This window comes from Octopus bimaculoides, chromosome 24 (assembly GCF_046866305.1).
Source record: "Octopus bimaculoides isolate indiv1 chromosome 24, ASM4686630v1, whole genome shotgun sequence".
Classification (NCBI taxonomy): Eukaryota; Metazoa; Mollusca; class Cephalopoda; order Octopoda; family Octopodidae; genus Octopus; species Octopus bimaculoides.
Window position 1 is genome coordinate 22304178 of NC_142951.1, and position 14432 is coordinate 22318609.

Consider the following 14432-nt stretch of genomic DNA (forward strand, 5'->3'; position numbering starts at 1 on the left):
GCACGCAAGCACACACTCAACCTTTGGCCTTCCTTTCATTGTTGTCAAATGGGCCAATCTCTTAAATGACACCAAACTAGCAATCATTGTACCATCACCATCAGCAATACCAAATAACACAACCCGCTACTTTCATAACCCTGTATAGATATGGTTGTTTCACTCCATAACTAGGTGGCTTCAAGTTCAATCCCAGTGTATGGCACTTGGGCAAAATATCTTCTGCCATGGCCCCTGTGAAGATAATCTGATACACAGAAACTGTGTGAAAGTCCATTTAACCCTTTAGCTTATCTATTCAAATTATCTCGAATTCATCCTGCATTATCTGGTAACCTTGAGATTTCCGATGATGTGATTGTTTATGATCAAAATAACATTCTGGAGTAGGTGTGAGATGTCAGCTCTGGTCAGTCTAAATACACTCTTTACTCTTTTTCTTGTTTTAGTCATTTGACTGTGGCCATGCTGGAGCACCGTCTTTAGTCGAGCAAATCGACCCCAGGACTTATTCTTTGTAAGCCTAGTACTTATTCTATCGGTCTCTTTTTGCCGAAATGCTAAGTTGCGGAGACGTAAACACACCAGCATCGGTTGTCAAGCAATGATGGGAGAACAAACACAGACACACAAACATATACACACACATACATGTATATATATATATATATATATATATATATATATATACGATGGGCTTCTTTCAGTTTCCGTCTACCAAATTCACTCACAAGGCTTTGGTCGGCTTGAGGCTATAGTAGAAGACACTTGCCCAAGGTGCCACGCAGTGGGACTGAACCCGGAACCATGTGGTTCGTAAGCAAGCTACTTACCACACAGCCACTCCTGCGCCTATAGAGCAAGTAGAATATTTGGCTGGATATGGCTGGTTTAAATGTTAAAGGATTAACGCAATGATTCTCAACCATTTTTCACCTGTGGTCTCCTTCTGATCCCTATTTTACTCTACTGGACCCTCAAAGCCATTCAATGTTTAGAAAATTCTGTTACATTTTAATAATTAAATATTAAGAATTGTATTTAAAAAAACCTGTTAAAATATTTTGTGTATTGTAGAGAGGTAAAACATGTAAACTCAGTTTATTGTGCATAAACTTTAAAAATAACAAAAACCATTGTGTAGACCCTTCACCCAAGGGTCATATGGACCCTGATTGAGAACCACTGGTTTAAGGGAGCGATTCGGTCTATTTCTTTTCCTCTCTTTACTCCTTTACTTGTTTCAGTCATTTGACTGCGGCCATGCTGGAGCACCGCCTTTAGTCGAGAAAATCGACCCCAGGACTTATTCTTTGTAAGCCTAGTACTTATTCTATCGGTCTCTTTTTGCCGAACCGCTAAGTTACGTGGACCTAAACACACCAGCATCGGTTGTCAAGCGATGGTGGGGGGACAAACACAGACACACAAACACACACACATATATATATATATATATATACATATATACGACAGGCTTCTTTCAGTTTCCGTCTACCAAATCCACTCACAAGGCTTTGGTCAGCCCGAGGCTATAGTAGAATACACTTTCCCAAGGTGCCACGCAGTGGGACTGAACCTGGAACCATGTGGTTGGTAAGCAAGCTACTTACCACACAGCCACGAGTGACTTATTTTGTGAAGTTTGCTCTGTTGTAACCATTTGAGCTGGGTCTTCAATCTGTATACAGTTTCCACCATTGGGTATAGATTTCCCTACCTGCGTTGATCGAAGATCAATGTGTGTATGTGTGTGTATGTATGTGTGTGTGTACACCTGAGACCTTGAAACAATTTTCTACACCTGTCAATGTACAAACACTTTCTCTGTCTAGATTAGCACAAGCTGACATGGACACGCATGCACACACACACACACACACACGCGCACGCACGGACAGACAGACAGACATGTGTATTTGTGTATGTATAAAGAGGGATTAACTTTTATAAAGCCTGAAACCCCAGTAATACAAAGCTTAAATCCTTTTCAGAGCTTTGCACACACAAAAATGAATATTGTGAGTGTGTGTATGTGATGCCTTTCCCTCCATCTTTTGTATTAGTAAACCTAACTAGGATGATCCAGCACATTTTTAGTCAGACATTCCAGCTGTAGCCATCTCACCTTATATTCAGACAAAGTGTATCCAACTCCACACTACCCAATGTCCTTCCTTGCTCTTGTTGAGTTCGAGGTCACCTATTTATACAACAGATTTAAAAACGAAGACATTCTAACAGTGACCAGCCCATATCATATTCCTTTTTTTTTTTTTTTTTTTTTTTTTTTCCATTTTCTCTTTAAGATAGTAAAGTAGTTTGCAATTAAAAAGAAGTTTGGCTGCTATTATTAACAATTTGAGCAACCAACAACTACAGACTACCATGAACTCTGCAGATACTTTAAAAGTTGAAAAACTTGAATGTCAGAAGTCAGTGGTTTTTCAAGTGCTGTGTACAACCTGGCTGACGTAAGAGCTGACATTCTTCGGTAATGCATACCACATTAATGCTTGAAAGTTAAGAGTTACTTACATCATTGTGATCATTTTGACATCCACTTTTCTATGTTTGCATGTGTTGAACAGAGTTTACTGAGGCGGATTTTCTAACGCCAGAATGCCCCTTCCCGGTTGCAAGTCTTCATCTGTTTCCAAGCAAGGTAATATTTCACCCCCCCCCCCCCCCCCCGCTGGCTAGAAGTATTTTTGCAGAGGGCTGGAAATCAACGACACTGCTTCTATGACAATGAGGCTAACAGACTACTATCATGTGATGTCAAGACAAATTATACCCACGCAATACGCGCATCAGGTTTTTTCAGGTTTTTTTTTTGTTGTATCAAATCCACTTTTGAAACTTTGGTTACCTGGAGCTATTGCAAAAGACATTTTATCCAAGGTATTATGCAGTGACTGAACCCAAAACCATGTGGTTGGGAAACAAACTTCTTAAACACATACCCATCTTATAAATATACACACACACACAATCAAAGGGCAGGCATTAGAGCACTCGAGTCTTTATAACTAACCCAGTGGCGGATTCAGCTTCATATATATATATATATATATATACACACACACACACATACATATACATATATACATAATACACACACACACACACACACATACACAAATATATATATACACATATATGGACACACATACACACACACGTACAAAAACATTACATGTATCAGATACAATAAAAACCTCAATAAAAACAACAAACAGCATTAGAAGGGAATTAATTCTTCCAGTTTAGAAGAAATAGGAGTTCAAGGTTTCAGACTATTGTCTGTCCTTGTGAGACAGAGAGAGGAAAGGGACCACTGCCTGAAATGTCAGACTCCCCCTCCCCCCAGCCCACTTCTTCTTCCTGCCCCTTACAGTGTAAAATTTATTACTTAATATTCCTATTTGCTTGGTGTTTTCTAGTCCTGAATTCCTTTTTTGCAAATATCCTATGAATTTTATCCAGAGATTAAGTTACCTCACCCATTTGTAAAGAGGGAGAATATTTTTTGTACCCTTCTAAATGCAGTGTGTGTCTTCTTATTTTTATCTTTTTTAGTTGTTTCAGTTATTGGACTGTGGTTATGCTGGATACTGCTTCGAAGAATTTTTAGTCAAACGGATTGACCCCAATACCTGTTTTTTTTTTTTTTTTTTTTTTTTTAAGCCAGGTATTTATTCTATTGGTCTTTGTTGCTGGACTGCTAAGTCATAGGGACATAAACACATTAACATTGGATGTCAAGAGGTGGTGGAGGACAAACACAGACAGACACACACACGGAAGGCTACCTTCAGTTCCCAACTACCAAATCCACTCACAAGGCTTTGGTCAGCCCGAGGCTATAGCAGAAAACACTTGCCTAAGGTGCCATGCAGTGGGACTGAACCTGGAACCATGTGGTTGGGAAGCAAGCTACTTACCACACATATATGCCACAAAAATATTACAGGTAATTTGTGTATAAAGTTATTATCTACATATTTGTAGGCAATACATGAATGGAGTTCATAGATTCATATTTGAAGACTACAGTTTGAGAACATTCAATTTGAAAGGGAAAACAGTGGAGTTGAAACAGGGAGAAAATGATGGTCCACAATAAGTAAGGTGATTGATGGTTAAGGGGGTGAGGGACTTAACACATATTTTGATAATATCCTACATAACACTTTCATGGTTCAGCTACTTCATCAGATCTGACCAGTATCACAAGTAAAATTCAACTAGCATTCTTTATTTCTCTTACTCTTTCTCCCCCACCAACATCTCTCTCTCTCCCTCTCTCTCTCTCTGACACAGTAAGGGTTTATTTGAAAGGCATAACAGCCCACAGAAACAAGAAACATCATTCCTTCAACACGTTCTGTTTCTATTTAAAGTTGCCAAAGTAAAGTTTGATAATGTAAAAAGAGAGCTAAATGATATCCATAGCATTAATGACTGGTTAATCAAAGCATGATATCTTAACAAAAAAAAAAAAAAAGAAAGAAAGAAAAGAAAAAGAATCCCACTTTTAATTATAGTTCCATGAAAGAAAGAACTACTTTGGCAAAGGAGGTTTATGGTACCTGGTACCTGTTTCAATTGAGTTTTATTGTTTACCCAAGACTCCTTATATGGAGGAACTCTATTTGGAAGTATTTAGTTGATAAGACAAAGATAAAGGGAACTGCAATTGGTAAGTTTTTCAACAGTACCACCCCCTCTCCCTGTACCCACATTGGGAGAAGATCTCTAATTAGCTCCCAGAGTGACAGGAAGTTAAGAGAGGGAGGTCATCAAGGGCTGTGAAGAGAGAAAAGTACTAAAGTGTCTGTTTCTGGTAAACTTGATGGCCTAAATATCTAATTTGCTCATATAGGAAATTGTTAAATGGCTATTTTTGGTGTTAGTACTTGGCCACATGCAAGCCCTGATTGAGCAAGACTTGTGTGATTTGAGGGAAATTTAGCGGCTATATACCCCTAGGAGACTGAGTAACCACACAGCAGTTTTCTCATTGGCATTTATTTGACGAGAAATCATTTAGCATTCAGATTACTCTTTCAAATGTAATGATTATTTATTCACATTCATCATCATCATCATCATCGTTTAACGTCCACTTTCCATGCTAGCATGGGTTGGACGATTTGACTGAGGACTGGTGAAACCGGATGGCAACACCAGGCTCCAATCTGATTTGGCAGAGTTTCTACAGCTGGATGCCCTTCCTAACGCCAACCACTCAGAGAGTGTAGTGGGTGCTTTTACATGTCACCTGCACGAAGGCCAGTCAGGCGGTTTGAATTAATCATTGCATTACCTTGTAACATTGAGATCTCAGTGATGTGATTGTATATCTTTAAAATGACATTGTAGCAGAAGTGTGAGAGGCTGGATCTGGTCAGTTTGAGCATAAAACAAGTAGAATATTTGGGCCAGATACGGCCAGTTTAAATGCTGAAGGGTTAAGTAATTTCTTACACAGGTACAAGGCTAAGAGGATGAAAGAACAGAAGAGTCAGTTATGTTGATTGAACCCCTTAGCTTCCACATTATTTCAAATTTGTCCTGCATTATCTTGTAACTTCGAGATTTCGATGTTATAATTGTATATTTTTAGAATGACATTTTACGGTAGGTGTGAGAGGCTGAATCTGACCAGTTTGAACATAAAACAGGTAGAATATTTTGGTCAAATATGACCAGTTTAAATGGTAAAGGGTTAAGGATGTGGTTCAAAGTAGATTTAGCTGTTACTTGTGACAGCTCTACAAGAGATTCCCTTGCTGGCTGAGTATTCCTCATGCAAAAAGAAATAGTGATGACAGTAGTTAAATGTGTTATTACAATGTTAATGCTCTGAGAAAAGCAATGATGACAGTCTAATAAATATTGGTTTCAAAGTTTGGCACAAGGCCAGCAAGTTCATGGGAGGGGTGATAGTTGATTACATCAACTCCAGTACTCAGCTGGTACTTATTTCATCAACCCTGAAAAGATGAAGGGCAAAGTCGATTCCAGCAGAATTTGAACTCAGAATGTAAGGATGGATGAAATGCTGCTAAGCATTTTGCCCAGAGTGTTAATGTTTCAAACAGTCTAACAGATATTGCTAACAGCAATAAACAACTTAGTGTCAGCATATTTAATAGGACAGAACATATAAAAAAAAACCCATCAAACTAGAAATATTGATGTCACTGATTAAAAGCAAATATATAATGAATGAGAAATATCCTGAGATTACACAATGACAGTTTAAATCAAGTATGAGCAACCTTTCTCAAGGAGCAGGCAGCATGAAGACATCGCTCATCATCAAGTAGACATCACTTCTAGAAAAATTCAAAGCAATTCTTTGTTGGGTAAGTCATTCAGAAAATCTCACAGGCTGATTTGCCCGGGGACTGTTTTTATATAACAATACTAGTTATTCTTATATTCTAGTTTAAAAAACCTGTATTTTTGTGTCTTAATATTAAGGCCTTTATTTTCTTTCTTTCTTTCTCTCTCTCTCAAGAAAAATGTGGAGGTATGGCTGTATGATTAAGAAACTCACTTTGCAACCACGTGGTTTTGGGTTCAGTCCCACTGTTCAGCACTTCAAACAAGTGTCTTCTACTATAGCCCCAGGCAGACACCAGTTTGGTAGAGAATTTGGCAGATGGAAATAGTGTGGAAGCTCATTGTGTGTGGGTATGTGTACACACACACACACACACACACTATATATACACACATGAGTGAGTGGACAAACAAAAGAAGGGCACTCAACCAATTTATTGGAAGTTACATGTATGGATCAAAATAGTTTGATTCAAATTCGTCGGTGCTCTCGAGTTTCAAGACTAGCATCACACTTGAAACTCAAGAATACCAACAAATTTGAATCAAAACTGTTTTGATCTATCTATCTATAGATAGATCAAACTGTTTTGATACCAAACCATGCACACACACACACACACACACACATACGCACACACATACATACGCACACACACGTTCTGTTATCACACACACACTCGCAGACTCTCGCGCACGCACAGATATTCACCTCCCTTTTTCACTCTCCTGTCTTAGAAAGAACTTTTCCCTCACCACCTCCTCTTCCGGTCCTTTCACAATGTAACCTCGTGGTGCCATTTTCCTCTTCCTCCGTTTTTCCATTCTCCGAACTTTATGTCTTTCTGACGAAGGGCTTCGCCCGAAACGTCATACTCTCTCTCCTTCCTTTCCCGAGCGTCCAATAACACTATCCGTATCACGTCCTCACTTTGTTGTTTTTTGTGTACATACACACAGAGGTGTGTACACATGTATATATATATATATATGTGTGTGTGTATGTCTTTGTATTTGCAACCCACCACTGCTTAACAACTAGTGTCAGTTTGCTTACAAGGCCATAACTTAGCAATTCAACCCAAGATATCAATAGAGTACATACCAGGCTTTAAAAAGCATAAAACACTGAGGTCAATTTATTTGACTAAACCCCAATGACTGAAACTCTCTCTCTCTCTCCCTGTCAAAAAGGACTCGCTTTACTCTTTTACTTGTTTCAGTCATTTGACTGCGGCCATGCTGGAGCACCGCCTTTAGTCGAGAAAATTGACCCCAGGACTTATTCTTTGTAAGCCTAGTACTTATTCTATCGGTCTCTTTTGCTGAACCGCTAAGTTAGGGGGACGTAAACACACCAGCATCGGTTGTCAAGCGATGTTGAGGGGACAAACAGACACACAAACACACATATATATATATATATATATATATATATATATATATATATATATATATATATATATATATATATACACACACATATATACGACGGGCTTCTTTCAGTTTCCGTCTACCAAATCCACTCACAAGGGTTTTTTGGTTGGCCTGAGGCTATAGTAGAAGACACTTGCCCAAGGTGCCACGCAGTGGGATTGAACCCGGAACCATGTGGTTGGTAAGCAAGCTACTTACCACACACCCACTCCTGTGCCAAGGACTAGAAACAACAACTTCCGCAGCACAGAATATAGTTACACAGTTGCATGAGCGCGAAAATACTCAATACAAGAAGCAAAACAAAAACTAAATAAAAACACAAAGTAGGAAAAAAAATGTGTTGAGACCCATAATTCAGCAGATACACAGACAGACATAAGTGTTAGCATATTTAATAGAGCTAGTGTCGGTGGGGGGGGGGGGGAATAAATATGACCCGAGAAAGAAATAATATTCTGATATTGTGACAAGGTTGTTGATGATGATGATGATGATGATGATAGCTACTTGATATACATACAAAATGAATGAAACTGGAGCTGATGACAAGCATAGATTCTCCTACAGTAAACAAGTATTGACAGAGAAGATGGGTTGATCACAAACACACACACATACAGCTGAACACTTATGACAGCAGCAGCAGCCGTAGTAGTAGTAGTAGTAGTAGTAGTAGTAGTAGTAGTAGTGGTGGTGGTAGTGGTGGCAGTAGCAGCAGCAAAAATAGTTCTGGTTTAACCCCTAGATCAGCCAACAAACAAGCAGACCTGATCACTGTCCCAGCAGTGAACAAACATCCTTTCTCGCATCCCTCCTATCTACACTAACGTAAAAAAAAAAAAATGCTTGATTTGAAGGATATTTTTACTGCTATTTCTAGCACTGTTGAGATCTCTCTAGTTGGCTAGCAGCAATCAATATATTAGTGACTGGCAGAACTGTTAGCAAGCTGGGCAAAATGGTTTACGGCATTTTGTCAGTCTTTACATTCTGAGTTCAAATTCCACCAAGGTCAACTTCGCCTTTTATCTTTTTGGGGTTGATAAAATAAGGACCAGTTGAATGCTGAGATTGATGTAACTGACTTAACCCCTTTCCCCATATTGCTGGCCTTGTGTCAAAATTTGAAACCAATATATTAAGCGTCTGTATTGCTTCCCTATCATGAAGTAACCTCATCGTAAAATATTGTACTGAGGCTAGTTATTGTCCCTCTCCACCTCCCCAACATTTGTTGCATGTCCCTTTTCTCGCTTGCCTCTCCCTCCTCCTCCTCCTCTCTCATTAAGATGAATCCTAGTCAGTTTCCGTGATCAACTGAATTACCTGCTCATTGAATTTAATGCGTAAGTAGCCGAACATTCCACTAGTATCTACCCTGAGCATCCATCCTTAATGTAATTCTCAAGCAGAGAAACTCAACCAGTCAAACTGGGTACAGAACCTGTGTAGAAGCTCACTGAATGGTTTGTACTTGTAATTCAAAACATTCAGCCTTAACACACTGTGCCAAGCTGATTCACCCAAGAATTATGTTAAGGGTTCACACACTTATAGAATGAGCAGACACTTAGATCTCTTCTTATTGATCCTAATTTATCCTTCGAAACCAGTTGACATTTCCATCTCTCTAGAAAGAAGAGATTTGTCCCCAAAACATTTAGACTTTTTCTTCTTCCAAAATAAATGTTTTAAGACCATTTCCCTTGCTAAAGCTGTGTGTGTGTGTGTGTGTGTGTGTGTGTGTGTGTGTGTGTGTGTGTGTGTGTGTGTGTGTGTGTGAAGAAGGTAAGGGTGACAGTATCCTAAAAGCAGTTATGTTATAAACGACCACTTTTCCATGCTTGCATTGATCAGGCAGAATTTGTCAAGGCAGATTCTCTGTGGCTGGATCCCCTTCTTGTTGCTGATCATCATCTGCTTCCAATTAAGATAATATTTTTCATAGCCAAGATGTTTTCATGGAAGATTGAAAACAGACAGCACTACTTGTATAATGGTGATGCTCGCTTACAATCACAAGGATACACACAATGGGCTTCTTGCAGTTTTCCATCTACTAAATCCACTCAAAAGGCTTTGGTTGGCCTGAGGCAACAAGAGAAGACATGCACAAAGTGCTGCACAATGGCACCAAAATCCAGAATCAGTTACAATATAAGCTATGTTATTATATTGTTACATTTTGGGATGGTAATTTTTTTTTTCTTGCCAAATAAACACAGGCATGAAGAACGAATATCAGTGTATGTGATTATTTGGCAAGAAAACAAAAAAAAAAAATGACCGTCCCAAAATATAACAATATCTGTTTCAACACACGATTTCACATCAGGAATCTTGCAAAATAAAGTCATAAATTTATGTTATACATAACTCTATACAGTTCCTTTTTGTTTATAATGTTTAGCCTAGAGACACTCACTTGAAACCGTCCATTTTTTTTTTTTATTACCTGACAATTTGTATGACATATCACCAACGGTGAGGTGTGAAGCTGATATCTCACTAATTATTGGGGTATTAAGCTCCATAGAAGTAATCGTTGGATTGTTATGGAGTTGAAGTCAGCAAAAATCTACTGACTGACTAAAAACACAAACTACACATACATTAAAATTTTCAATTTCACTGATACTAATTTGATTAATCTATTTCTTTCTTGCTTCTCAGTTTAAATTTATAGTAATACAAATAATTATATAGATATAACATTTCTTTGAAACAAAATTTTCAATTTTTTTTACACAATATATATTTTTTTTCTTTCATGTTATATTCACTTAAATTCTATCATCAAACAATGAATTCTTTAATCTTGAAAAGGAAAGGTTATCTATCTTATTGAGTTTCATCAATCTAATTGAGTTTATTTCTTTTAAAATAGCCAGATAATTATTTAGTTGCTTTAGGTGTTCAATTTTTTAGTTTTAACTTTGATGTACTTCATTTAGATTTTTGAACTGGTAAACAAAGATGTTCCCACGTTTATTTTATCATATTTATTTTTATAGTTTTGCTTTCCTTCTTATATAGCTTTTCTTCCTTTTTATTTAAAAACGGCCTTTATTTTGTTTTTCTCCATTTTGTAAGTTTTTCTTTTGCCTAATTGTTTGTATCTTCTTTTATAAACAGTAATCAAAGAAGCCTTTGAACCCACACTTATCCTGTATGGCACAAATCTGTCCAACAACTAACTGTTAGTCTTATACAACCTGAATCAAACCTAAGCTCCTTTACGTTTGTTTAAAACGAACTTATGAACTCCCTAATCTGAGGGAGCAAACATCAATCCTTTCATCTATCAATTACTCTTTTACGTGTTTTCAGTCATTTGACTGTGGCCATGCTGGAGCACTGCTTTTAGTCGAGAAAATCGACCCCAGGACTTATTCTTTGTAAGCCTAGTACTTATTCTACCGGTCTCTTTTTGCCAAACCGCTAAGTTGCGGGGACATAAACACACCAGCATCGGCTGTCAAGCGATGGTGGGGGACAAACACATATACACATATATATATACATATATACGACGGGCTTCTTTCAGTTTCCGCCTACCAAATCCACTCACAAGGCTTTGGTCGGCCCGAGGCTATAGTAGAAGACACTTGCCCAAGGTGCCACGCAGTGGGACTGAACCCGGAACCATGTGGTTGGTAAGCAAGCTACTTACCATACAGCCACTTTGTAATGTTATTAAAAATTACTCACATATAGCTGGATTTTCCCAGTGTTTTGTATAGTGTGTGTGTGTGTGTGTGTGTGTGTGTGTGTGTGTTTTTAATTAAAACTTTTGTGCATACCTGGGTATGTTATTGTGAAGGGGTTCACTCAGTTTAGTTGCAAATTTCACAAAGAAAAAAATTGCAAACGATCAGAGAAAAACATTTGATATTTTGTTTGTGATGTTTGTATGTCCACGTCTACAACTAAATCACATTAAATTTATTACTAACATCTTCATTTCCATCATCTTTTTTTTTTTTTTTTTGTGTATCCTGTTGTTTAGTTATAATTATATAATTAACAACCACACATCATTTTTAGCACAAATGATTATTTACATAAAGAAAAACAATGTCTTTTCTGAAATATTGCCAATTTTCACTCTAATCTGACCACAAATAAGTTTCTGATAAACATTTGTATAAACAAATCCATTTTTAGGTATTTTTTCTCTCAATCATAACCAGACTGAACTTTAGACTTAAGAAAATTAGATGAAGAGTTAATAAGGGTACTAACTAAAGAGTATCCTGCTGATTCCCACACCATGTACAAGGGGGTGCTGAAAAGTTCCTGGCTTTAAGGGTGTGTTAAATAAAATCATTAATTAACTGATCATCCTGTATTTTCACCCAAAGCAAGGAACTTTCAGCACCCCTTCATATGTTGTGTGAACTTTTAATCAATACTAGAAGTATATGACTACTCTTTACTCTTTTACTTGTTTCAATCATTTGACTGCGGCCATGCTGGAGCACCACCTTTAGTCGAGAAAATTGACCCCAGGACTTATTCTTTGTAAGCCTAGTTCTTATTCTATCGGTCTCTTTTTGCCGAACCGCTAAGTTACAGGGATGTAAACACACCAGCATCGGTTGTTAAGCGATGGTGGGGGGACAAACACAGACACACAAACACACATACATATATATATATATATATATATATACATATATACGACGGGTTTCTTTCAGTTTCCGTCTACCAAATCCACTCACAAGGCTTTGGTTGGCCCGAGGCTATAGTAGAAGACACTTGCCCAAGGTGCCATGCAGTGGGACTGAACCCGGAACCATGTGGTTGGTAATTACAAAGAGAGGAATTGGAGCGGGTGGAGTCTGGAATCAAAGGTTTTATGCACTGATTTCACAGGCATGATTGTGAGACATCAAGCTGAAAGTAGATGTTTTAGATGAATCAAAGGTAGATATATCGATATAAATAGTTAGATAAGATACTGAGAATGCAGAATGACAGTAGAACTGTGATTAAAGTTCAGCCTGTCTCTCAATTACAAATGACACACGATCAATGTCCTGGTTTATAGAACTTTTTAATAACTTTAGTAAATATATCCACCAGTTATTAATAATTCAACTATACACAAACAGTCAAAAACAGACAAGTGAATATACATATTCTGTCTTTGCTGGTTTCAATCACTGGACTGCAATCATGCGAGGGCACTACTTTCAAAGATTTAGTCAATCATACTGATTCCGGTGCACGTTTTAATCTGTCACTTATTCTATTTACTAAGTTATAGAACATAAACCCACACACATTTTGACTCCAACACAGTTTCTGTTCAACAAATTCCAATCACACTCAATTCAGTGTTATAAGAAACATTTACCCAAGGGTTACGTAACAAGATCAAACACAAAACCACATTTTATATGTGTGTGTGTGTGTGTGTGTGTGTGTATTAAGCATCCTTCTCGAGTGGCATATATTTTAGTCCTAGTCTGTCACAGGATTACTCATTTTTGCTGGCAGAGTGAACCCAAGCAATGTGAAATGAAGTGTTTTGCTCAAAAACACAATGCACAAATTTTATAATCATGAGTCCAACATCTAAGCTACAAACTTGTGTGTGTGTGTGTGTGTGTGTGTGTGAGTGTAGGGTAAAGACCCCCTTCAGTCATAAATGACCATGGGATTGCACCTAGAGAGTTACCCTTCGAGGAACAAGTCTGGGCAAGGTTGTTTATGGAAGACCAACAGTCGCCTATGCATAGCAGCCTCCCCTCTCTATGCCAACAATGTTATCCAAAAGGAAAGGCAAAGGCCGATACAGCTTGGTACCAGTGACATCATAACTCATTTCTACAACTGAAGGAACTGGAGAAATGTGAAATAAAGTGCCTTGCTCAAGAACACAACAAAGCCCAGTTCAAGAATCAAACTCACTACCTTATGATTGTGAACCTGATGCTCTAAACCACTGAGCTATGTGCCTTCACACACACATATATATTAATGAGAGCGAGCAAATACACATGAACACACACACAATATAATACAATACACAAGTGCCAACAATTTATATTTAAACACAACAAAATGACACAGCTTGCTCTACTACAAAAGCAATAGTTGAATAGAAAAATAATATTTTGAAAGGTGGGCTGTTTCATTTCTGTTTTTTTTTTTTGCTGGTCCATTATATTTAATAACATGACAAGTCACCAAGTGAACTAATTCAAGAAGTAACAGCAGCAGTAGTGGTAGTATTTCAATAATGACTCTATAGAACACATCTGTCACATGACCAAATAAGGGATTAACATTATATAGTGCCTCCACCTAATAAAAGTTGTAGCTAAACATCATCCAAATTGCACTTTTAGTGTCTTTTGTCTCGAAAACTGACACACTGGATATAAGCCATGACCATCCTGAAAAAGTGAGGCTGGTCATAGCTGGAATGCTTCTGATCATAAGTTTGTGAGCTCTGCAACATAGGGACTGATATGGAGTTAAAAAATGATAACAATACATCTGCCACACATCATCCATACAATTACATGCAGTCATGTATATAAAACAGACAAGTTCTACTAAAAATAACAGCCAATTCTCCCAGGAAATCACACCTCCACCATTTTGAAAGAGAGAGATGGACA